The sequence below is a fragment of the Balaenoptera physalus genome (assembly GCF_965194825.1).
Source record: "Balaenoptera physalus genome assembly, chromosome: 2".
NCBI lineage: Eukaryota > Metazoa > Chordata > Mammalia > Artiodactyla > Balaenopteridae > Balaenoptera > Balaenoptera physalus.
The window spans coordinates 149,019,043-149,044,159 of NC_138883.1; the positions used below are offsets into that span (position 1 = coordinate 149,019,043).

At 39.4% G+C, this 25,117-nt stretch overlaps 1 protein-coding gene across 13 annotated transcripts in view; it reads right to left on the minus strand.

Annotated features, from left to right (window-relative positions):
- Positions 1-25,117, minus strand: part of ENTREP2 (endosomal transmembrane epsin interactor 2) — a 398,164-nt gene that overhangs the window by 299,541 nt on the left and 73,506 nt on the right. For 3 of the 13 annotated variants that reach the window (XM_082448759.1, XM_082448767.1, XM_082448758.1), the window contains exon 2: positions 6,733-14,114. The exons of 8 other annotated variants lie outside the window; for them this stretch is intronic. The gene's annotated coding sequence lies outside the window, so the exon portion shown is untranslated. The remainder of the gene's footprint in view (positions 1-6,732; positions 14,115-25,117) is intronic. 2 more of the 13 variants (XM_082448768.1, XM_082448757.1) reach the window with 2 other exon arrangements.

The window sequence follows — 25,117 nt, forward strand, 5'->3', positions numbered from 1 at the left end:
AAGAAATTAACAGAAACTGTCCCTCAGGGAACAGGTGTTGGACTAACTGTACAAAGACTTTGAATCAACTGTCTTAAATATGCTAAAAGATTTAAAGGAAAGTGTGGACAAACAGCTAAAGGAAACCAGAAGCATGACGTATTACCAAACAGAGAATAGCAATAAAGAGACAGGAATTATAAAAAGGAACCAAACAAATTCTGAGGCTGAAAAGTACACTAACTGAAAACTTTAAAACTCACTAGAAGGCTTCAACTTGAGTAGGGAGAAGAAAGAATTAGCAAACTTGAAGATACAACAAGAGAAATTATCTACTCTGAGGAGCAGGAAGAAAAAAGAATTTAAAAAATGAACACAGCCTAAGAGACCAGTGAGATAAGAGACCTGAGACAATTAAGCATACCAACATCAAGTGCATAATAGGACTCTCAGAAGGAGAGACAAGAAAGAAAGAGGCACAAAGAATACATGAAGAAATAATGGCGAAAAACTTCCCAAATTTGATAAATTATATGAATCTATGCACTCAAACATCTCAATGAACTCTAAGAAGGATAAACACAAAGAGATCCACACCAAGATACATTATAATCAAATTGTCAAAAGCCAAGGACAGAGAGAATCTTGAAAATAGAAAGAGAGAAGTGATTCATCACATACTGGTGATCCTCAAAAAAATTAACTGTGATTTCTCATCAAAAACCACAGAGGCCAGAAAGCAGTAGGATGACATTCTTAAAGTGCTGGGGAAAAAGGCTGTTAACCAAGAATTGTATATCCTATAAAACTATCCTACAAAAATGAAGGAGAAATTCAGAACCACACAGTGTATGATTCCTATTATTTGAAATATTCAGAGTAGGTACACAGAGACAGAAAGAAGATTGGTAGTTTCCATGGGTTGGGGGATGAAGGAATGGGGGAAACTGCTTAATGGGTATGGACTTTCCTTTTAGGGTGATGGAAACGTTTTGAAATTAAATATAAGTGGTGGTTGCACGAAAATGCATATGTATTAAATGCCAAAGGACTGTTCACTTTAAAATGGTTAATTTTATGTTATGTGAATTTCACCTCAATAAAATAAAAATTGAAAATAAAAAAATTCTGGGTTCTGACAACCTGGCAGAAGTGTTAAATCACGAATGCCCACTGCTTACTCTCTTCCTTGGTCACCTGCCTGACCCCAAAGGTATCTGAGAAGGAGGGATCCCTGGTTTAAGATAATGTGCTTTAGAAATACCAAAAAGCAGCACATCCCTGGTGGCGCAGTGGTTAAGAATCCACCTGCCAATGCAGGGGACACGGGTTCTAGCCCTGGTCCGGGAAGATCCCACATGCAGCGGAGCAACTAAGCCCATGCACCACAACTGCTGAGCCTGTGCTCTAGAGCCCGCGAGTCACAACTACTGAAGCCTGCGCACCTAGAGCCCGTGCTCCACCACAAGAGAGGCCACCGCAATGGGAAGCCCGCGCACCTCAATGAAGAGTAGCCCCCACTCGCCACAACTAGAGAAAGCCTGTGTGCAGCAACGAAGACCCAAAGCAGAAAGAAAGAAAGAAGGAAAGGAAGAAAGACCAAAAAGCAACGCACTATAGATTATGCCTTAGAGAACTAAGAACTGTCAAAGATAATTAGTGACTTGCTATTCTAAGTAAGACCCCATCCTTGGGTATGGAGAGGAAACACTGGGAAAGCGACCTTTATCAGCAATCAGCAATACGAAAGAATGCCACATGCAAGGCCACCTTACAGTTCATTGTTTCTTTAATTTTGTGTGTGGATATTTCACAGGGATGCAAAAGCAAACTATATTAAAAATAGTTTAACCAACTTTATAAAGTTACCTAAGTGTGGCCCAGTGCCAATTATGGGTATCAACTCTGATCCAGTTAATGAGCACGTTAGTACTTCACACAGACAACCTTGCATCTGTCTGGATATCCTGTGTGCACCCTGAATGGGATCTCTCTCTCTATGAAAGAGAACGTATGTCACACTCCAGGGGGACCTGCCGTTGCCTGATGCAGCCCTCAAAGCACGTTCGGGGGCTCATCGCTCAGCTCCACAACGAGAGGCTGTGATGGCATAGTTCTCCCAACTACATCATGCCATAAAGCAGACAGATGATGATTTAAGCACATCTTGAGGTCTGTCCTCCAAAGAGCATCATTAAAAAATGTTAAAGCACATTATTCTCCTCAAAATCTTTTAATTCTCTTGAAATTGTGACATCACTTTCTCTAAATACCTCTACAGTACTTAAAAATTCAATTCAATGATGGAGTTCAAAGAAGTCAACAACGGAAAGTTAGTGCAGTCCAGGGCCGTCCATCCTGTCTCCTCTGTGAGCATATCTGGTCTGCTGAGTCTGAGTACCTATACTTTCTCAAACAAACCAGCAATTATTTTGCTCCCTGAAATTTTCATTTCCAATCCACCAGGTTTGGTCTCCCGGAGCCCTTTAATTCCAATATAGTCCTTGATTTCAAGGAAAAGCAAAGGAAACTCAAAAAATTTCCCATAAGAGCTGCCTGATTGTACTAAATAAATTTCCATGTTTTCCTTCAACTTCCCCCATATATTCCTAAATTGTCGAAGACGTTAAAGGAAAACATAGAGATGTATTTATTTAGTGTAGATGGCTAGCATGGGGGAACTTTTCAACCTTTTTGACTTAGGTCAATGACTAGAAAACAAATTTCCAATCTTGGCTATGCCCTGCTTCACATCACACAATAGAGCTAAGTTAGAGAGTTTACCACAAGATTCTTCTGATGGAACTAAACATATCAACTTCCTCTTTCAACTGGAAAAAAAATTAGTTAAATCATCTAGTACTCTTCTTGTACTATTTCATCAAAGCTCAGTATTTCAAACTTAAATTTTTTACAATCAAAGACCAAGGCCAAAGCTGTTAAAGCACCCTATTCATCTGGTACAATACTTTTATTACTACTGTTGCTTTGAATCTTGTTTGTTTGTGGGTTTCTGGGTGGGCAGGGGCAGCTAAAGTTCTCAGGCAGGGAAAAGAATCTCAAGCAAGCTACACCAGACCCACATTTATCACATGTAACGTACTTAATTCTCAAACCTTTCATTTAATTGTACCAGAATACATTAAAATGTATTCTTGAATAAGTATCTATGGATGCAAATGCTTAATACTAAAATTAGGTTGGGGGGAGGGATAAATTAGTAGTTTGGGATTAAAATACACATACTACCATATATAAAATAAACAACATACTACCGTATATAAAATAAATAAACATAAGTTCTCTTTCATAGAACTGCAGTCATGGATGGAGAGGTACCATTCAGGTGTGTAGCATAGGGAACTATACTCAATATCTTGTAATAACCTATGATGGAAAAGAATCTAAAAAGGAATATATATATAGATATATCTATATATCTATATCTATATATAACTGAATCACTTTGCTGTACAATGGAAACTAACACAGCATTATAAATCAACTATATTTCAATAAAAAAATTTTAAGTGACAAAAATAAAATAAAATAAAATAAAATTATGTCAATTCTCCCCTAATACTTCCATAAATAAAACACAAATCTAATCAAAGATCCTAACAGTTTCTCACAGAACTCGACACACTGATTAAAAAGTTCATGGGTGGACTTCCCTGGTGGTCCAGTGGTTAAGACTCCGCACTTTCAATGCAGGGGGCACGGGTTTGATCCCTGATCAGGAACTAAGATCCCACATGCCACACGGTGTGGCCAGAAAAAAAAAAATCATGGGTAAAATATTTAAGAATAAAATTTTTTTAATTAAAGAAATACAAGAAAATTGCCCTAAGAAAAACCTCAACTTATTATAAGGCTACCAGTGTCAGAACTCACAAAGAGACCAAAGCCAAAATAGAAATTCCAGAAACAGATCCACATACACAGTCCCAAAATCCTGGGGTAACTGGCCATCAGTTAAAAAACAATAACTAAAACAATTCTACTTCATACTACACATAAAAGTAAACATGTAGATTATAGATGAGCATGTAAAAATTTTTTTAACTTTTAGAAGAAATTATAAGAAAATTTCTCTATAATATTAGCATATGGAAATATTTCTTAAATAAGACAAAAATCACTTAAGAAAATATTTACATATTTACATCAAAATTTAAACTTCTTATGGCAAGTGACAGTCTAGAGTCTAGGATAAGGTATTTCTAAAATATTAATTTAAAAGTATCCACAATCTATAGAGATCCTATAAATTGGTAGGAAAAAGCAAACACACTAACAGGAAAATTAACAAGGGGAACGAATAGGTAATTTAATGAAGAAGAAATCCCCATAGCAAATAACATAAAAATAAACACAAACTCATTAAGCTCAGGAAACACAAGCTAAAACAGTGATAACATACCCTGAGGCAGATTTACTACAAAGCTAACGAAGTGTAAGCTTCAAGACCCCCTCACTCATGTGGGCCCTTTACAAGGCCCTGGCTTCCCATGGTATTCACACAGTCATACGCTTCTGCAAACTTTGTAAAAGTAATTGTTCATGGACGTTTTGGAATCTAATAAAGAGGGAGTTAAACTGGTTTGGGATACACTGATGTGATTCAAAGTCATGCTGGTATAATTAGATTGTCACTACCCTTCCCCAGTAGGACTGGTGAACAGTGACACTTCTGCCCTGTGCCAGCTCACCCCACGCAGTGAAATGCAGCCCGGGACCAGAGGTCCAGCCACTATAAAACATGCTACAAAGCACCTACCGCAGATGGACAAGGAAGCATCTTAAGATTAATCTCTGGACAAGTAAACTTGAAATGACCTAAAATTTTACCATTCCTACATGAAAGAAACTTCATGGACATTTCTAAACTCTACAGTAATCTAAATATGCTGAAATAAACTTTTCTAGATTTTAGGGGGGGAAAAAACACTTTAAGGAATGATGTCAGCAAAGATATCAAACTAAGGAGACACAAAATTCTACCTCTCAATAAAAGCAATGGAAAAGCTGTCATAATCAACTTTTTTAGGAATTCTGAAAATTATCAAAGGTTTACAGCAACACAGGATGTGTTTATTCAAAGAAAAATGGCTAAGTCTCAGTAAGAACAGTGAGCTCTGTGTGTTTTTTTTTTTTACTACAGCCCCATCCCCCCATTCCCCAGCAGTAGCCTTGAAAATAACAGCCCACAGTCATAGTATCAGAGGGAGCAGAATGGGCCTCTTTCACAAAGAAATGTCATTATTTCTTTTAAACCCGTCTGGTGGCTCCCTGGAAGACCAGATCAAAAGGCTTATTTTTATTTTACCTGACTAGGAATTCTCCCAGTGCTAAAGTTACTGCCCAGGGATATTTGTTGAAAACATTTCCAGGCAAATGTTTTATTCACTATTACCTGGGGTAATACATAACAGTCTGGGCAAACAATACCCTAATCAGAAAGCTGAGGATGAAAGACTGGGGAATAAGAGGCCCAGAAGAGCTTTGAAAAGTTCTGAAGTATTCTTGGGAACCTAAAAGTCCATGCACGTGTAGAGCTGTGCCCATGCTCCAGAAAGGTCCGAGAAGGCACTAAGCTCTCACGTCTGGCTGACCTTGAGCTCTACACAAGCCACCTGGCTGATTATGAACAGGCCCCAACATGCACACACAGCCTCCTGGCAAAGACGGGGACATTTTTGTGTTGTAGGCATTTAAGGAAACGTCTAATCAGTAGCAGATCACCAAGCTCTCAGAACAGAGAACTGCAGTGGCCACAAACAACAAAGAATACAGACTTCACAAAATTAGCTCAGAAAAGTTACCAACAAAGAACAGCTCCAAGGAACAGAAACAACAAAGCCTGGAGTGAGGGGAGAACATGGTTTCCAGAGTTATGACATAATAATATGCAAAATGTCCACTTTTCAATGAACAAAATAAGGCATACAAAGAAACAGGAAAATATGGCCCAACACAGGAAGAAACAGCAATCAAAAGACACTGTCTCTGAGGAAACACAGACACTTGGACTTACTGGACAAAGACATCATTTTTTTTTTAAGATTGTTTTCTTTTTTGATGTGGACCATTTTTAAAGTCTTTATTGAATTTGTTACAATATTGCTTCTGTTTCATGTTTTTTGGTTTTATTGGCCTCAAGGTATGTGGGATCTTAGCTCCCCGACCAGGGATCGAACCCACACCCCATGCATTGGAAGGCAAAGTCTTAACCACAGGACCACCAAGGAAGTCCCTGGACAAAGACTTTAAATGAGCTTTTAAGTGTTAAAGAACTAAAGGAAACCATGACTAAAGAACTACAGGAGAGCAGCAGAATAATGTTTCACCAAATAGAGAATACAATAAAGAGACAGAAATTATAGAAGAAAAAATAATAGAAACTCTGGAACTGAAAAGCATACTAACTAAAATTAAAATTTCTCTATAGGGGCTCAGCAACAAATTTTAGCAGGAAGAGGAAAGAATCAGTGAACCTGAAGATAGATCAATTAAGATTGTCCAGGCTTGGGGAAAAAAAAAAAAAGAAGAAGAAAAATGAACAGAGCCTCAGAGACCTGTGGGTGCCACCACAGTGCTCCACATACACATTCTGGGGATCTCAGAAGCACAGGAGAGAGAAGAGGCACAGAGAATATTTGAAGAAACAATGGCCTAAAACATTTCATATCTAATGAAAAACATTGATCTACATGTCCAAGAAGCTCAGGTAGGATAAACTCAAACACTCACCTAGATACGTCATAATCAAAGTGGCAAAAGCCAAAGACAGAATCATGAACACAGCAAAAGAGGAGCAACTCATCACGTGGAATCAACCCTCAGTAAGATGAAAGGCCCATATCTCATCAGAAACCATGGAGACCAGCAAGGCAATGGGATGACATTCAAACTGCTGAAATTTAAAAGGACAAAAAGCTGTCAATGAAAAACTGTATCCACCAAAACTGTAGTTCAAAAATGAGGGAGACATTGAGACATCCCCAGATCAACAAAAACTGGAAGTTCATAGCTTCCCTGCAAGAAATGCCAAAGGGAGCCCTTCAGGCAGAAGTGACAGGACACTAAGTAGTAACTTGAGTCTATGTGAAGAAGTAGTTGCCATCACTAGGGGTAATTACACAGGTAAATACAAAACACAATATAAATGCATTTTTGTTTGTCACTCCTTTTTTTCTATCTTATGTAAACCACGTCTACATGAAGCAATGATTACAGGTCTATGTTGATGAGCACACAACGTATAAAGATACAATTTGTGACAACAGAAAGAGAGAGAAGAATGGAGCAAGGTTTCTGTACACAATTAAGCTGGTATTAATAACAACTGTTTTGTTATAACTTAAAATGCTAACTGTAATCTCCAGGGCAACCACTAAGTAAACAACTCAAAATATATAGTAAAAGAAATGATAAGGGAATGAAAATGGTACACTATCAAACAGTTATTTACCCACAAGAGAAGACAGTAACTAAGGAACGAAAAAGACTTAAAACATAGAAAACAAATAGCAAATGGCAGAAGTGAATTTTTTCTTATCAGTAATTACATATTATGTAAATGGATTAACTGCTCCCCCAAAAAGCAAGGATTTGGCATAACAAACTAGAAAACATGATCAAACTACACCTACATGGAGCCCTACAAGAGACCTACTTTAGATTTAGATTTAGGTTGAAAGTAAAAGGGCAGAAAAAGATATTCCATATAAATAGGAACCAAAGGAGAGCTAGAGTGTATATACTAACATCAGACCAAATAGACTTTAAGACAAAAATGCTATGATAGACAAAGAAGAACATTATACAATAATATGAAGGTCAATCCATCAAGAAGATATAAGAATTATAAATATACATAACAACAGAGACCTCAAAATACACGAAGCAAAAACTGACAGAATCCAAGGAAGAAAAAGACAATTCAACAATAATAGATGGAGACTTCAATATCTCAATTTCAATAATGGATAGAAAAACTAGACAGAATATCAGCAAGGAAAGAGAATATCTGAACAAGACTATAAACCAACTCGACTTCATAGATACAACAGCAGAATACACCTTCAAGTTCATATGGAACATTCATCAGGATAGAACATATGTTGGGCTATAAAACAAGTCTCTACACATTTTTTAATTGTATATTATTTTTTTGATGTTGACCATTTTTTCATAGTCTACTGAATTTGTTACAATATTGCTTCTGTTTTATTTTTTGGTTTCTTTGGCCGAAAGCCATGTGGGATCTTAGCTCTCCAACCAGGGATCAAATCCACACCCCCTATATCAGAAGGCGAAGTCTTAACCACTGGACTACCCATGGAAGTCCCCAAGTCTCTACACCTTTTAAAAGATTCAAATCATGTGAGATATGTTCTCTGACCATAATAATTAAAAAAAAAAAAGAGGGAAATCTAGAAAACTTCCAAATATGTGCAAATTAAACAACACACTCTAACCTAAGGCAGATAAAGATATTAGACAGGTCAATATACCTTGTGAATATAGAGGTAAAACTCTTCAACAAAATATTAGCAAATCTAATCCAAGAGCATATGAAAAGGGTTATTCACCATAACCAAGTGGGATTTACTACAGAAACATGAGGTTGCCTTAACATATGAAAATCAATCAATATAATACACCATATTAATAGAATAAAACACAAAACCTACATGATGAACAGATGTACAAAAAGCATTTGACAGATCTCAACATTCTTTCAAGATAAAAACACTCAATAAACTAAAAATAGAAAGGAACTTCCTCAAGCCGATACAGGGCATCTATGAAAAACCAACAGCTAACATCATACTTAATGGGGAAAGACTGAAAGCTTCCCCCTAAGATCAGGAAAAAGACAAGGATGTCCACTGTCACCACTTATACTAAACATTGTATTGGAGGTTCTAGCCAGGGCAAGGAAGTTCTAAATAAGAAAATTATATAAAATACATCCAGTGTAGAAAAGAAGTAAAACTACCACTGGAGTCAAATGATATGATCTTATATATAGAAAACCCTAAAGAATCCACTCACACACACACACAAACCAAACGTATTATTGCTTATAATAAACAAGTTCAGCAAGGTTAGAGGAAAAAGTTCAAACAACAAAAATCAGTTGTCCTTCTATACACTAACAATGAACAATATGAAAATGAAATTAAGAAAACAATTGCATTTACAATAGTAGCAAAAAGAATACATTTAACCGAAGATGTATAAGACTTGTACACTGAAAACCATAAGACATTGTGAAAGAAAGTAAAGATGACAAATAAATGGAAGGACAGCCATGTACACAGCCAAATTCAATGCAATCCATATCAAAATCCTAATTAAATACTTTGCAAAAATTGACAAACTAATCCTACAATTCATATGGAAATTCTAGGGACCCAGACTAGCCAAACTATCTCAAAAAGGAACTACAAAGTTGGAGGACTCACACTTTCTGATTTCAAAACTTACTATAATGCTACAGTTATCAAGACAGTGCAGTACTGGCATAAAGGTAACTAAACAGATCAATGGAATAGAACTGAGAGTCCAGAAATAAACTCAGACAATTTATGGATGATACTGATTTTCAGCAAGGGTGCCAGGACCATTCAATGGGGAAAGAACAATATTTTCCAAAAACCGTGCTGGGACAACTAGATATCCACAAGAAAGGAATGAAGATGGACCCCTGTCTTATGCCATAAACAAAAATTAACTCTAAATGTTTCAAAGGCCTACATTTAAGAGCTACAACTACCGCAACTAAGACCCAACAGAGCCAATAAATAAATAAATAAATAATTTTTTTTTTTTTAAAAAAAAGAGCTACAACTACAAAACTCCTAGAAGAAAACATAAGTATAAATCTGCATGACTATGGATTAAGCAACAGTTTCTTGGATAGGACACCAAACGCACATATGACCTAAGAAAAATTAGATAAACTGGACCTCATCAAAAGTTAAAACTTTTGTGCATCAAAGGGTACTATTTTTGTTAATGAAGTATAGTTCGCTTACAATATCATGTAAGTTTCAGGTATACAGCACAGCGATTCAGTTTTATTTATATATTCATATATATACATTCTTTCCCTTATAGGTTATTACATAATATTGTTTCCTGAGCTATACAGTAGGTCCTTGTTGTTTACCTATTTTATCCATAGTAGTGTGTGTATGTTAATCCCAGTCTCCTAATGTATCCCTCCCCCCACCCGCCAAAGGATACTATTTAGAAAATAAAAAGACAACCCACAGAATTAGAGAAGATATTTACAATATTTACAAATCATATTGGGTCTGATAAGGGTCTAGTATCCAGAATATATAAAGGACTCGTACAGGTCAACAATAAGAAGACAAATAACCCAATTAGAAAATGAGCAAAGAATCTGAATAGAAATTTCTCCAAAGAAGATGTTCAAGTGGCCAATAAGCACATGAAAAGAGGCTCAACATCATTAATCACTGGAGAAATGCAAATCAAAGCCACAAGATACCAATTCACACAAACAAACAAACGAAAAAGGAAAACAAGTGTTGGAGAGGCCATGGAGAAATTGGAACCCTCATACCTGCCTGGTGGGAAAGTAAAATGGGGCAGCTGCTTTAAAAAGCAGTCTGGCAGTTTCTAAAAATGTTAAACATAGAATTAAACTCAGCAATTCTACTCCTTGGTATGTTAGATACATAGATTAGAGAAATGAAAAGGTATGTTTTATGTTCACACAAAATCTAGTTCACTAATGTTAATAGCAGCATTATTCATAATAGCAAAAAAGTGCAAACAACCCAAATGTCCATCAACTGGTAAATGGTTAAACAAAATGTGATAGATCCACATAACAGAATACCATTTGTCATTAAAAGGATGGAAGTACTGTTTCACGCTGTAACATGGATAAACCTTGAAAACATGATGCTAAGTAACAGAAGCCAAACGCAAAAGGCACATATTGTATGATTCCAGTTAAATGAAATGTCCAGAACAGGCAAATCCATAGGGACAGAAAGTAGGTTATTGGTTGGTAGAGGCTGAGGGGAGGGGGAAATTGGAGGTGACTGCTAATAGGTTTGGGATTTCTTTTGGGGGTTATGGAAATGTTCTGGAATTAGTGTGATGGCTGCACAACACTGAAATATACTGAAAACCACTGAATTGGACACTTTAAAAATGGTGAATTTTAGGTTATGTGAATAATATGTCTATAATAAAAAAATAAAAATAATAAAAATCATTTTAATCAGCAACGCCAAAGGAAAAAAACCTAAATATCTTTTGAGAATCTAGGGAAAATGAAATGACAAAATCATTGTCAGGAATAGGCAATCAAGGAGTATGTGGCAACATAATGTAGAAAAAGAGTATTACAAAGGTGTGTCAGGCAAGTCTTCAACTTTATTTAAAGTGTGTTTTTCCTAGATTGTATGATCTATCTGGTACATTTTAAAGCATTTTTAAAAAATTTCTCCTTTGTGGTGACTTATTTTCTTATTCTAAATAAATATCCACTTTCATGTCTAAATTTGTATTTGCAATTTTGTGTTCTTTCTGTTAAAAGAACTGTAAAAGTTGGGTCCCACGAAACCCGGAGAGGAAGTGAGAAAATAATAACTCTTCTTGGCCCCAAATAGGAGTTCAAACTGACCTAAACAACTGGAAAAGCAATTTGGGAATTTTAGTGGCATTAAGGTGCCCATTCCCTGACCTGGGAATTCTGGGTGTGGGCTGTGCCGGCATGTTTGCACCTGAGCACAGAGACACGAGGGGACATTCCAGTCCCTGCCGCCGCGGGGTAAAGGCGGGTCATCAGAAACATGCTGCATGGTCATCACAGAACAGCACAGACAACCGGGACCTATTCTCCAAGGGAATCACAAACAGGCAGTAAATGAACCTACACCACCAGAAGGATGTGGGAAACCACACAAGATGCTCCAAGCACGTTTCAGAATGACACACAGTCAATATCACTTGTGTGATTTTTTTAAAAAACACACGTGCAAGCTCTGTATGTTTATTCTGCACATACAGAAATGAAATAAAAAGGAAGGTTTTCTTTGGTTATGAAAGGAACAAGATAGGCTGGGGGAAGATACAAGAGAGACTATAACTGTATCTATGATGTTTTAGTTCTTTAAAAACATTGTGAAGAACTGATGCAAATATTTCAAAGCTTAGGCATCTAATTCTGCATTGTGCAAATACAAATATTCTTTGGCTCACTCTCTGACCTTTTCTGTCTGAAGCTCGGTTGAGAACACTGACCTGAGCGGAAGAAATACTTGAATCTTAACATATTTGTCAACCAAGAGCGGGAAAAACAGGCATGAGCAATTCAGGAAATGCTAAGTAAAATAATGATACGTTAACAGTTTCATCTATCAAACTGAAAGCGTTGGCGGCTCCCCTCACCCACCCCATGGTGGTACCCCAGGCTGGCAGAGACCTTGAAAACACTCATCTCCCTTGGCTGGAGCAGTTCGAATCTGGCAGTTTATCATAATGTACGTTTCTCCTGATGTTGTGCAAAGATTACGCTACAAGGATGTACACTGCCAAGTCACCTTGTAGATAAAACGAGAAAACAGGGGAACAACCAAAATGCCCAACAACTGTTGGGTAAATTGGAATTTGTTAAATAAACCATGAATATACAGCGGATGTGTATGCAGACAGTGAAAATGACATGTAGGTGAATATTTAAGTACTTAGAAAACACGTTCACGCATGTCAGGCGGGCTTCCTGCAGACGCAGGGAGATGGGCTGGCTTTGTCACAGGGACCCCGAAGCAGCCTCCTTATGCCCTGAGTGTCAGAGATTTTTCGAACTTCTCCCACGTCTCCCAGCTGCAGTCCGGAACCTTCCAGGCCTCTTCTGCATGATCAGCAGAACTGACCAGTCAGTCAATGGCCAAGCATACGCACGCAGCTAGTGTCTGGCAGTTTTTTTTTAAATTGGGGTATAGTTGTTTTACAATGTTGTGTTACTTTCTACTGTACAGCAAAGTGAATCAGCTATATGTATACATATATCCCCTCTTTTTTGGATTTCCTTCCCATTTAGGTCACCACAGAGCAATGAGTAGAGTTCCCCGTGCTATACAGCAGGTTCTCGTTGGTTATCTATTTTATACATAGTAGTGTATATATGTCAACCCCAATCTCCCAATTCCTCCCACCACCCCCCCATTTCCCCCCTTGGTGTCCATATGTTTGTTCTCTACGTCTGTGTCTCTATTTCTGCCTTGCAGACAGGTTCATCTGTACCATTTTTCTAGATTCCACATATACACGTTAATATACGATATTCGTTTTTCTGTTTCTGACTTCACACTGTATGACAGTCTCTAGGTCCATCCAGTTTCATTCAATTCCCCGGTAATCCCGAGAGGTAAGGCGCCCTGATCTCTGCGTCATGGGACGGGAGCAGAGTAGAGGTCAAACACAGGACAGGAAGCAATGGGGCACCATCCCCACCCCATCACCCCTGTCCCACTGGTTCTGGTCCCCATCACCTCCAACCTCAGGGGCACTAAGATACTTCAGCACACGTGTTATAACATGCCCCTTATTCCAGCATATCTAGGATGACAACAGTTGCAGGACGTCCCAGGAGAAGCAGCAGGCTGCTGACAAACACTGACACGCCATCCACAGGGAAAACCCACCCAGGATCTGGAAGTGTTGAAATGTGAAAATATGCGCACATCCTAAACTCAAAACACCTCAAGCACGCTAAATCATCAACAGTAATTATTTGAGAGTTATGAAACTAGGGCCAGGATTTTTTCAGCCCATCTGTGTTTTCTAAAGTTTCTACAGTGAATTGTATTACTGCTAAGATTAGAAAAATGGCAAATAGGCTTTTAAAGGAAAAAAATAAAATAAATGAGCCAGCCAGATTTACCCTGAAACTAATGAAGTTCAAGCTTCGGGGCGTCCTACATACCCAGGCTCCGTCCAAGCCTCATGGGAGAGGCCCCGGCTTGTTTGTATTTGCAGTTTTAGTCCCCCACAATGCACATGCTTCAGGCCCCATAAAGCCATGATCTGTCTTGGAACCAACAAATATGGAGTACGTAACACATCCTTGTTGACTGCTTTAAAGAGAGAGAGAAAGGGAAACATTTCAGCTCAGGTGAGGACAAAAGCAAGCCTAGGTAGTCACACCTGTATTCTCCCTCTGCCTTTCATAATCATCATCTCTGCTGCCACAGAGTGAACTGTGTCCCCCTTCCAAATTCACATGCTGAAGCCCTCACCCCCCAACATGATGGTATTTGGAGGTGGGGCCTTGGGAGGTGAGATGCTTAGATGAGGTTGTGAGGGTGGGGCCCCCATGACAGGGTTAGTGCCCTTATGAGAAGAGGAAGAGAGCTCTCTCTACACCACGTGAGCACCGAGCAAGGAGGCAGCTGCCCACAAGCCAGGAAGCGAGCCCTCCCAGGAACTGACTCCAATGGTACCTTGGATGTCCAGCCTCCAGAACTGTGAGAAATAAACGTCTGTTGTTTAAACCACCCAGCCTGTGGTGTTCTGTTGGAGCAGCCCCAGCTGTCTCAGACACCTGCCCTCCCCGTGATGCCTGGACCTGGTTATGCACCCACCTAGAGGTCACCTCTCAGCTCTGTAAGCCACTCCACAATGCTGAAGTTTTATACACAAATGATGAGCTGCCAACATTTTATAAATGCTATTCACCCAAGAATTCTCTTTTCTCTGGGATCTGCCAGGTTCTTTTAAAAGTCACCCTCTTTTCATCTGCACTGAGATTTTCTTTTTAAATCCCTCTTTAAACACTTCCTTTTGCGTGATGTCTTAGCCTTAAGTACTGAACCTTAAAGAAAAGCTGTTTTCCACTCATTGCTTTGTTTTAGATTCACTCTCCCTGACCTTTGAAAATGGCAAAAGAATCTGGGGTCACATGCTTTGAACACCCAAGCAGTAAAGGGACCAAGTGACAAATCCAGTTAGAATACCCAGCCCCAAGAACCCTAAAGCCATATGCCACAGAACCCTCAGCCAAATGAACCACTGTGTTGAACATCAAAATGTAACAACACTAAAAGTTAAAGTGCTCTCTTTGAAAAGGAGTAGGAAAACCCTAAAATTCCACAGAACCTAGTTTGCAAAACCATGCATCTGCATTCCCATCAAGCAAGAAGCAAACAGAATGCAGGATCTTTCCCTCTACAAAAGCCAGGCCTCCTCTACCTTGTCCACGGAGGAGGGGGACATACACCAGGTGTGATGCACATATGCTGCAATACTACTGGGGAGATGGGTGACACAGCTCAAGGTCTGGGGGGGGGTGAACAGGAGGTTCTCACTGTAGCAAGACTTTTACAATATTCGCTCAGAAACGGTGATTATTTGCTCCAGCTTAGAGGTACTCCCTCTGGACCCTGCCTGTCTGTCCACATCCCACAAGAGCATCCCAACCCGAATGCAAACCCTCAGCTTAACGGACAACACCCATCAGCAGAAGCATCTCCAAGTCCATGTCCTGGTCTCTGAGGTCTGGAGGCACCGAGATTTGGGGCACATTCATGTAATCAATAGATATTAATGAAGTGCCTGATTGGGAAGCGAGTGATCTGAGGGGTGGGAAACGGTTAAAAACTCAGGGTGACAGGCTATCAGGTCCAGAACTCTAGGCCTCATAGTATTTCTACTGATTGCCATTCAAGCTATTTATATATATTGGACTTGCAATCCGAGAAGAAAGACAACAAAATACCTTGTTTGACTTTGTGGATATATTAATTGGAGAAATGTGATTGTTCTTAATTACTAAATCTATGTTGTAATACTATGTTTTTCATTAAACACATCAGACTAAATCTCATGGGTTTTCACTTCAGCTCTAAACCCCTGTTCATGTCCTTTCTTCACAGCCTTGCTTTCTTCACCATCGATTTACTGGGCACCTACTATGTGCCAGCCACTGTTCCAGGCACTGCAGATACAGCAGAAAACAAAACAGACAGAATCCCTGCCTTTGCAGAGGAGGAGCAAACAAAAAATTATAACCAAAAAATAATAAACAATACCCCAAAATAGTAAACAATAACCACAGGAACACATGGGTTCTGTAGCGGCTTAAACTACTGAAGTTGACAGTCTCACAGTCCTGGAGGCTGAAGACTGAGATCAAGGCGTCTCCAGGGTTGGTTCCTTCTGAGGGCTGGGAGGGAGCGTCTGCTCCAGGATTCTCTCCATGACTTACAGGTGGCTATCTCCTCCCTCTGCCTTCCCGTCATCTTCCCCGTGTGGGTGTGTATCCAAATTTCCCGTTTATAAGGACGTCAGACTGGATTAGGGCCACCCCAAGGATCTCATTCTACCTTGATTACTGCTGCAAAGACTCCACCTCCAAACAATGGCATATTCTGAGGTGCTGGGGGTTAGGACTTCAACATATGAATTGGGGGGACACAATTCAACCATAACAACAGGAAACAAAAGTCACCCTAAGAAAAAGAGAGGCATTCAGACAACCATGGACACTGTGGTCCCTTGTCAGCATCCATTCCTCCCCCCCCCAAAAAAAAACGAAACAGCCGTACTGAGAACAGACCCACCCAGCTCCGGGAGCTCCCTCACAGGTGCAAGCCAATCACCGTAAACTCTTCCCCCGGCCAGAGCACTGGACGTGGGATGGACATACTCTAGGGCCTGAGCAAAGGTGGATTCCGGGCAGTCCTTGACCACCGTGACAGTCAGGGAGTAGTAGGCCACGGCCTAAGTTGGCCCAATTAACAGAAAGTCTAAAACGCTTGCTCAGACAGGGCAGTGTGAAGGTGTGAGGCCTGGAACTGTTGCAGCCATTTTGCCACCGCAAGGCCAAAGCTGAGCCTCAGAGGAGGACAGAACCAAGAGAACAGCAGAGAAAAAGAATCTAATCTCTGATTAATAAACCCACTTGAAGCTCATCCTGCCTGCAGAGATCCACAAAGCCAGGGTGACAGCAATGCCAGGAAAATCTGATATAAAATTATCAACACAAAGCTTTTACTAGTGAACTTAATCGCATTTAAAATAGAGAACTCACCACTCTCACTAGTATTCAGGGGATAGCTCTGTCCACTCGCACTGGCGAAAACGTGAAAGAGTAATAATACTAAGTGCTCATGAGCATGTGGATAAAAAGTAACTCTCAGATGCAGGCATGGATGTGTAAATCAGCATGGACCGTACAAAAATGACCCCCTTCTGCCTCCCTCCCTCCCGCTTCATCAGAAGATGCCTACACCCTAACGCCCTGTGACTATGCAAAAGAGACCCTGAAAAGGTGATAAAGGTGAGGGATCTTGAGATGGGACGACCACCCTGGACTGTCTGGGTGAGAGGATCTGTCTAATCCCACAAGCCACGAGAGCCCTTAGGAGCAGAGAACCTTTCCCGTTGGACTCAAGGTTGAGGCAGGAGAGATGTGAGAAGCCACTGTTGCTGGCTGTTGGAGGCCACTAGCCAATGAATGTGGTGGCCTCCAGAGGCTGGGAATGACCTCGGCTGGCAGCCAGCAGGGAGAAAAGGATCTCAGTCCTACAAACACCAGAAATGGAATTCTGCCGGCAATCGGAACTGCTGGAGTAAGGAAACGGATTCCCCCCAGGAGCCTCCAGGAAGGAGCACAGCCTGCCCAGGCCTTGACCGTAACCTGGTGAGACATGCCACGGAACTGCTACGGAACAGTGAGACCATAAACCTGTTGTTTTAAGCCGCTAACCATGTGGCAATCGTTGCAGCAGCCCGAGAAAACAAAGACAGCTGCCTGGAAAAGCAGCACATCCGAAGCCAGCACAGCCAAGGAGGGACATCCCCTGACCAGCAAGTGCCCACCCAGGTGTACACCCTACAGCAAGTGCCCCCGCCCCCACTGGTGGGGCTGTCCTACACCTGTGGAGGCACCAGCCACTGAGGGCTCTTAGGCACTTGAAAGGCAGCTAGTACAAATGAGGAACTGCAGTCTTAATATAGTTAGTTTAAATTAACTTAAATTGTAACCATCACAGGTGATGCGTGGTTCCTCCATTGGATGGCGGTGCCCACAGCAGAGATTCTCTAACACTGCTGCACATTAGAATTTCCTGGGGAGATTTTTAAACACTGATGCCCAGGCTGCATGCCAGACCAATTACATAGAATACCTGGGGGTGGGAACGAGACACATCAGCATTTTTTTAACTCTCCGGGGATTTCAATGTACAGGCAAGTCTGAGACCCAGTGCCCCAGGGAGACAGCCCACAGGAGCACACGTGGTCAGATACAAGGATGGTGGCTGAATCCCCACCCCCAACCCCCGCCTTGTAATAAATACTAAACGGAAAACTGTAAGGTTCCCATTCATGCAATGGAATGTTAAGTACACGGCATTCAAAGTAAATGATGAGATCTACACGTATCACCATGGGTAAGCCTAGAAAACAGCGTTGACTAAAATGAAGTAGAGGGAACACCACTGACAATAAAATACCATTTATGTAAATTTTAAAAATATACCAAACAATGATACATGTTGATACAGAACTCATACCAAGTTCAAGATGGCAGCACCTGCTGAGGAAGGAGAAAGCGGGGGCTGGGGGCCATGTACAAAGGGAGCTTCAGTTGCATGTGAACTTACTTCATTTTAAAAGATTTGAAGCAATTACAGCAAAATGTTATTTGTTACAACTGGATGTTAGGACCCAAGTGCATATTATATATATTTTCTCTACACTCTTCTGGTGCATTAAATTTTCCATCATAACAAAAGAGAGGACAGAGGAGTAGATCCCATGGTGGGCAGCACAGGGGATGGTGTTTCTTTGGCGGGGAGTGGGGGCGGGCGGTTGGCTGGACTATATTATCTGGAGGGAAAGAAACTGATTCCTAGGTAGGTGTTTCTTCAAGTGGGGAGCCAATTCTCTTCAAGAATTTAAGGACTAAAGCAATTATGAGCCCTTCTTAGAGAAAAAAACTACTGGATAACAAAATCTGGCCATGCACAAGTCAACCAAAATAAGGGAGCTAGGGATGCCCTCAGTAAAGGAAGCAACTTAGGAGGATAGAGGCTGTGGTGCGGGGCTTCTGGGGCGCACCAAATGCCCTCAAATATGGGATGATGGTGAAATATTGCAGGCAGAAGGGGTGCAGAGGAGAATACAAACGTTACTAGCCCTGCCCTATAAACGCAAAGATCTAACTAGCAAAAAACAAGCTGAGGAAGGGGAAATAACAGTATTAATATATACCAGACACAGCCTATAAATTATAATACTAACTCCACCTTCAAAATAACTCTGTGACAAAGATACTGTTACTACTTCCATCTTTCCAAGGAGGGAAACGAGTCACAGTGAGGCTTCACGATCTGCCCAAGGTCAAGCAGGCAGTGCACTTGGGCAAGTGCCCGAGGGACTTGCACCCAAGCTGTCTGGGTGCAAGTGTTAACCCCTGTGCTACACTGTTCCCTGAAATTCAGTGTGCATCTGCTGATTCCCTCTGCAGTGGTATTCAAGAGACAGTGTGCAAATCTGAACTTCTAGTTTAAAAAAAGAATGACTGGATAAACAACAAGGTCCTACTGCATAGCGCAGGGAACTATATTCAATATCCTGTAATAAACCATAATGGAAAAGAATATGAAAAAATATATATATGTATTGGGTTGACCAAAAAGTTCATTCGGGTTTTTCATAACATGTTATGGAAAAACCAGAACGAACTTTTTGGCCAACCCAATATAACTGCATCACTTTGAAGCAGAAATTAACACAACACTGTAGGTCAACTATACTTCAATAAAATAATTTAAAAAAAATATTTAACTGATACAGCACTAAAATTTTTTAATATAAAGAAATAAAAAAAATGACTCCAACCACTAAAGATTTCTCATAACCTTTTCTACTGGACTTTTCTACTGGACTGTAAAGCATATTCATATTCTATTTCCTGTTAAATTAAAGCAAAACAAAATTTACATTTTAATATTCATCCTTAAAGTAAAACATACAATACAGAACTCTCTATACACATTCCCTCTGCTTACATCCATGAACAGAGGGGTGCCTGAAACGCTGCTCCCCAGGCATCATTGACAGGCTTGTTGTTGAAGGCGGCATTTTGCACGTGTGGTTTCTTTTCCTTTATTTTCTTATACCTTTCTGTATGGCTTGAATGTTTGATAATGGGTATTTATCATTTTTCACACAAAGTTATTCTCAATAAAATGTCCACTTAATGATACCTTGAAAAGACCAAGTAAAAAACACCAGTCAATGTGCCTCCTGTAGAAACAGAAGGAAAAGGAGGAGCATATGGACATTAAGAGGAAGAACATTCCTCCAAAAATAATCACAGGATCAGAAAGGTCTTTCGAAGACTGGCATCCTGCATGCATTGCAGGCAGACAGCACCCTGTGAGCCCAGGGCTCCTTCGAAGGAGAGGGCAGACTGTGCTCGGGAGGCGCCAAATAAAAGAGCAGGCATGCCACAGAGACTAAAAATATAAGTTCAGGAGAAGAATCCACAAAGAAGGATATAAAGATCAGAACTTACACCCTGCAAAACCAAACCACTGGTAGAGGGAAAAGCTTTGGAAATTCTCTCAGACTGCAAAAACAAAAAGAACGCCGCTTGACAAAGACTCCTGTAGTGAGACAAAACAGGAGAGGTCACAGAATATGAGAACAAAGTGTGTAGACAAAAGTGTTTCACGATGAGCTGCTATTTTCCAAAAAAATACAACTGTGGTACAAAAGCAGACACTTATTTTATGGAAGAAAATCTCTCTTCACAAGCATGTATTATAGATACTGCCTGAAATGCTCTCTAAGCTGTATAAAGGGACCAGTTTGTCTTACCATGTCAAGAAAACACATCGGTACATTTACTTGGAGCATCACATTTCTTGGTATCTAAAATAACATACACTATTACCTCCCTCTCTCTCTGTCTCTCTCTCTCACACACACACACACACACACTCACACACACTCACACTCAAGAGATAAGAAGATCCCTTTAAGCTAAACAGGAGCTCAAATATAACTTGAGGATTGTCAATAAACATAATTCCATCACATGAATAAAAATGAATAGCTTTAAAAGAAACAATGGTGATGTGATGGCAGCAAGACGGTGGAATGGTTGTCTACAATCATTCCACATAGAACATCGATTTTGACCCACCACCCATGGACAAGAGTACCTTTGTGGGAGTCTAGGAGTCCAGCAGAGTTCCAACACAGCATTGAAGTAAAATATCCAAGAGCAGAGGCATTGAAGAGAGTAAGAGGAACAGTTTCACTTTGCCCGTGTCACCCTCCCACAAGGCGGCACTGCTCGGTGCCAATGAAGCCCCCTCAGCCTGCGATGTCTTCAGGAGGGAAAATGAGAGTTTGAGAGGGCTCCTGGCTTCCCCAGCTCTGCAGGACACGGTCCAAGAGGCCCACTCCTTTCTTGCCCTGCCCAGAATACTGAGGTCATCTGCTCTTAGTACCTGCCCTGGCTTTGCAGGACTGAAAGATAGTAGACAATCTTAAAAACTCCCTGCCAAGAAGGAACAAAAAGTATGGAGCAGGCATACCCATAGAAAAGGTCCGAGAAAGCCTCAGAATCCCTAGCTGGACTGACTGGTGAAGCTATTTCTCCCTCAAAGTCAGTCAGTAAAGACCAGAGGAGGTGACTGCTTCTTCAAATGCAGGAACAGGACACTCTCACCATTTCTATTCAACACAATACTGGAAGTCCTAGCCACAGCAATCAGACAGGAAAAAGAAATAAAAGGCATCCAAATCAGAAAGGAAGAAGTAAAACTGTCTGTTTGCAGATGATATGATCTCACAAATTAAAAATTCTAAAAACTCCACCAAAAAAACCTGTTAGAACTAATAAATTCAGTAAAGCTGCAGGATACAAAATCAATATACAAAAATCAGTTTTGTTTCTGTACACTTAATAATGAATTATATAAAGAAGAAATTAATAAAACAATCCCATTTAAAAGACCATATATATATATATATATATATATATATATGAGTAAATTTAACTAACAAAGGAGGCAAAAGACCCATACAATGAAAATTATAAGACACTGATGAAAGAAACTGAAGAAGGAACACATAAACTAAAAGATATTTCACATTCATGGATTGAAAGAATCAATACTGTTAAAATGTCCAAGCTACCCAAAGTGATGTACAAATTTAATGCAAATTCCCAATCAAATGCCCTGTCAAATTCCCAATGGGATTTATCACAAAAATAGAAATAACAATCCTAAAATTTTTGTGGAATCACAAAAGACCCTGAGTAACTAAAGCAAACCTGAGAAAAAAGACAAAACTGGGGCATCACACTTCCTAATTTCAAACTCTATTACAAAGCTACAGTAATCAAAACAGTATGGCATTGGCATAAAAACAGACACATAGACAAATGGAACAGAATAGAGAGCCCATAAATAAACCCACACATATATGGCCAACTAATCTTAGACAAGGACCCCAAGAACACACAACAGGGAAGGGACAGTCTCTTCAAAAAGTGGTGCTAGGTAAACTTGATATCCACATGCAAAAGAATGAAACTGTTCCCCTATCTTACACCACTCACAAAAATTAAATACACATAAACTAAAGACTTAAATGTAAGACCTGAAACCAAGAAAATCTTAGAAGAAAACATAAGGAAAAAGCTCTTTGAGATTGGTCCTGGCAATAATTTTTTGGAAATGACACAAAAAGCACTGGCAACAAAAGCAATAACAAAGAAGTGAGACTACATCAAACTAAAAAGCTCCTATACAGCAAAAGAAACAATCAACAAAATTAAAAAGCAAACTGCGAAACAGGAGAAAACATTTGCAAACCATATACCGGATAAGGGGTTAATATCTAAAATATACAAGGAACTCACACAACTCAATAGCAAAACAACAACAAATAATCTAATTTAAAAATGAGCAAAGGACTGAATAGACATTTTCCCAAAGAAGACATACAAATGGCCAACAAGTACATGAAAAGGTGCTCAACATCACTCATCATCAGGGAAATTCAAACCAAAACCACAATGAGATATCACCTTATGCTTGTTAAAATGGCTTCATGAAAAAGACAAAAGATAACAAGTGTTGGTGAGGATGTGGAGAAAAGGGCACCCTTGTGCACTGCTGGTGGGAATGTAAATTGGAACAACCATCATGGGAATGATTGTGGAGGCTCCTCAAAACATTAAGACTACAACTACCATATGATCCAGGAATCCCACTTCTGGTTATTTATCTGAAGGAAAAAAAATCAGTGTCTTGAAGAGGTATTTGTACTCCCATGTTCACTGCATCATTACTCACAATAGCCACAACATGGAAACAACCTATATGTTCAGCAACAGAGGAACTGATAAAGAAAATGTGTGTGTGCACCCACACACCCACACAATGGAATATTATTCAGCCATAAAAGAAGGAATCCCTGCCATTGTGACAACATGGATAAACCTAGAAGACATTATGCTAAGTGAAATAAACCAGATAGAGAAAGAAAAATACTGTATATGATCTCACTCATATGTGGAATCTTAAAAAAAGATGTTTTTTTAATTTGAACTGATAGAAACAGAGAGAATGGTGATTTCCAGGGGCTAGAGGGTAGGGGAAATGGGAAGATGTTGGTCAAAGTGTGCAAACTTTCAGGTACAAGATGAATAAGTTCTGGGCATGGTGACTATAGTTAATAATATTGTACTGTACACTTTAAATTCACTAAAGGAGTATATCTTAAGCATTCTCTCCACAAAATTTAAAAAGGCAGCCCTGTGAGGTGATGGATGTGCTATTTAATTGTGGTAGCCATTTCACAATGTATACGTATATCAAATCTTCACATTGTACTCTTTAAATATATACAACTTTATTTGTCAATTATACCCTAACAAAGGCGGAAAAAACAATGGCAAAGTCCAAAACATATAAACTGAAGATAATTCTGACTTTATCTGAAATATTAAATATTATAAATAAAATAATATAGAATAGAAATAATCTCAAAAAAGATGACAAACAATGACAAACAGATGTATACTTTACAAGTATTAGCTAAAGCTGACAAAAGTAAATAATCTTTTATTTGGATAATTAGAAAGCAAAATGACCATCAAACATCCATTCAACTCTGTGATGTATGACCTATGAACTCACTTTCCACTTTCGTCCTTCCAGAATTATTTACATTACTATTAATACTATAATGGCCAATAAAAAAACAATGGAATTCCAAGCCTGGCAAGTTGACCCTGTGTTAAATTTACCCATCAATTCTACACAAACCTCCCATGTTTCCGATGAAAAAAGAGATTTTTCATAAAAAAATAAGAGTCATCCACATACAACTTAAACCTAAAAAACAGCACTGAAATTTTTTAAAATTGAAAAGCCTATTGTAGAAATCTACAAGAACTAATAAGTGAGTTTAGCAGGGTTGCAGAATACAAGATCAATACACAAGATGCAGCTGAATTTCTATATACTAATAACAAGTACTCAGAAACTTAAATTTAAAAACATTATCCAAAAAATGTGAAATAAATAGGGGTAAGTCTGACAAAAGATGTGTAAGACCCGTACACTAAAAACTAAAAAACACCTTTGAAAGAAATTTAAGACCTCAATTAAAGATCTAAATAAATGAAGGTGATTCACTTTGTTATAGAGCAGAAACTAACACACCACTGTAAAGCAATTATACTCCAATAAAGATGTTTAATAAAAAAAATAAAATAAAATAAATGAAGGGGTATAATGTGTTCATAAGACATAAAACTCCATATTGTGACAACATCAGTTCTCCCCAAATTGATCAGTAGAAGTGATTTTTCAACACGGGGTGACTTTGTCCCTCCAGGAGATATCTGCAACGTCTGGAGACATTGTTAGTTGTTGTAACTTGTGAGCAGGGGATAGTTCTGCTGTCTAGTGAGCAAAGGCCAGGGATGCTGCTAAACATCTTGCAATGCAGAGGACAGCTCTCATAACAAAGCATTACCCCAGCCCCAAATGTCAACAGTGCCAGTGCCAAGACTGAGAAAATACTGATCTATAGATTTAAT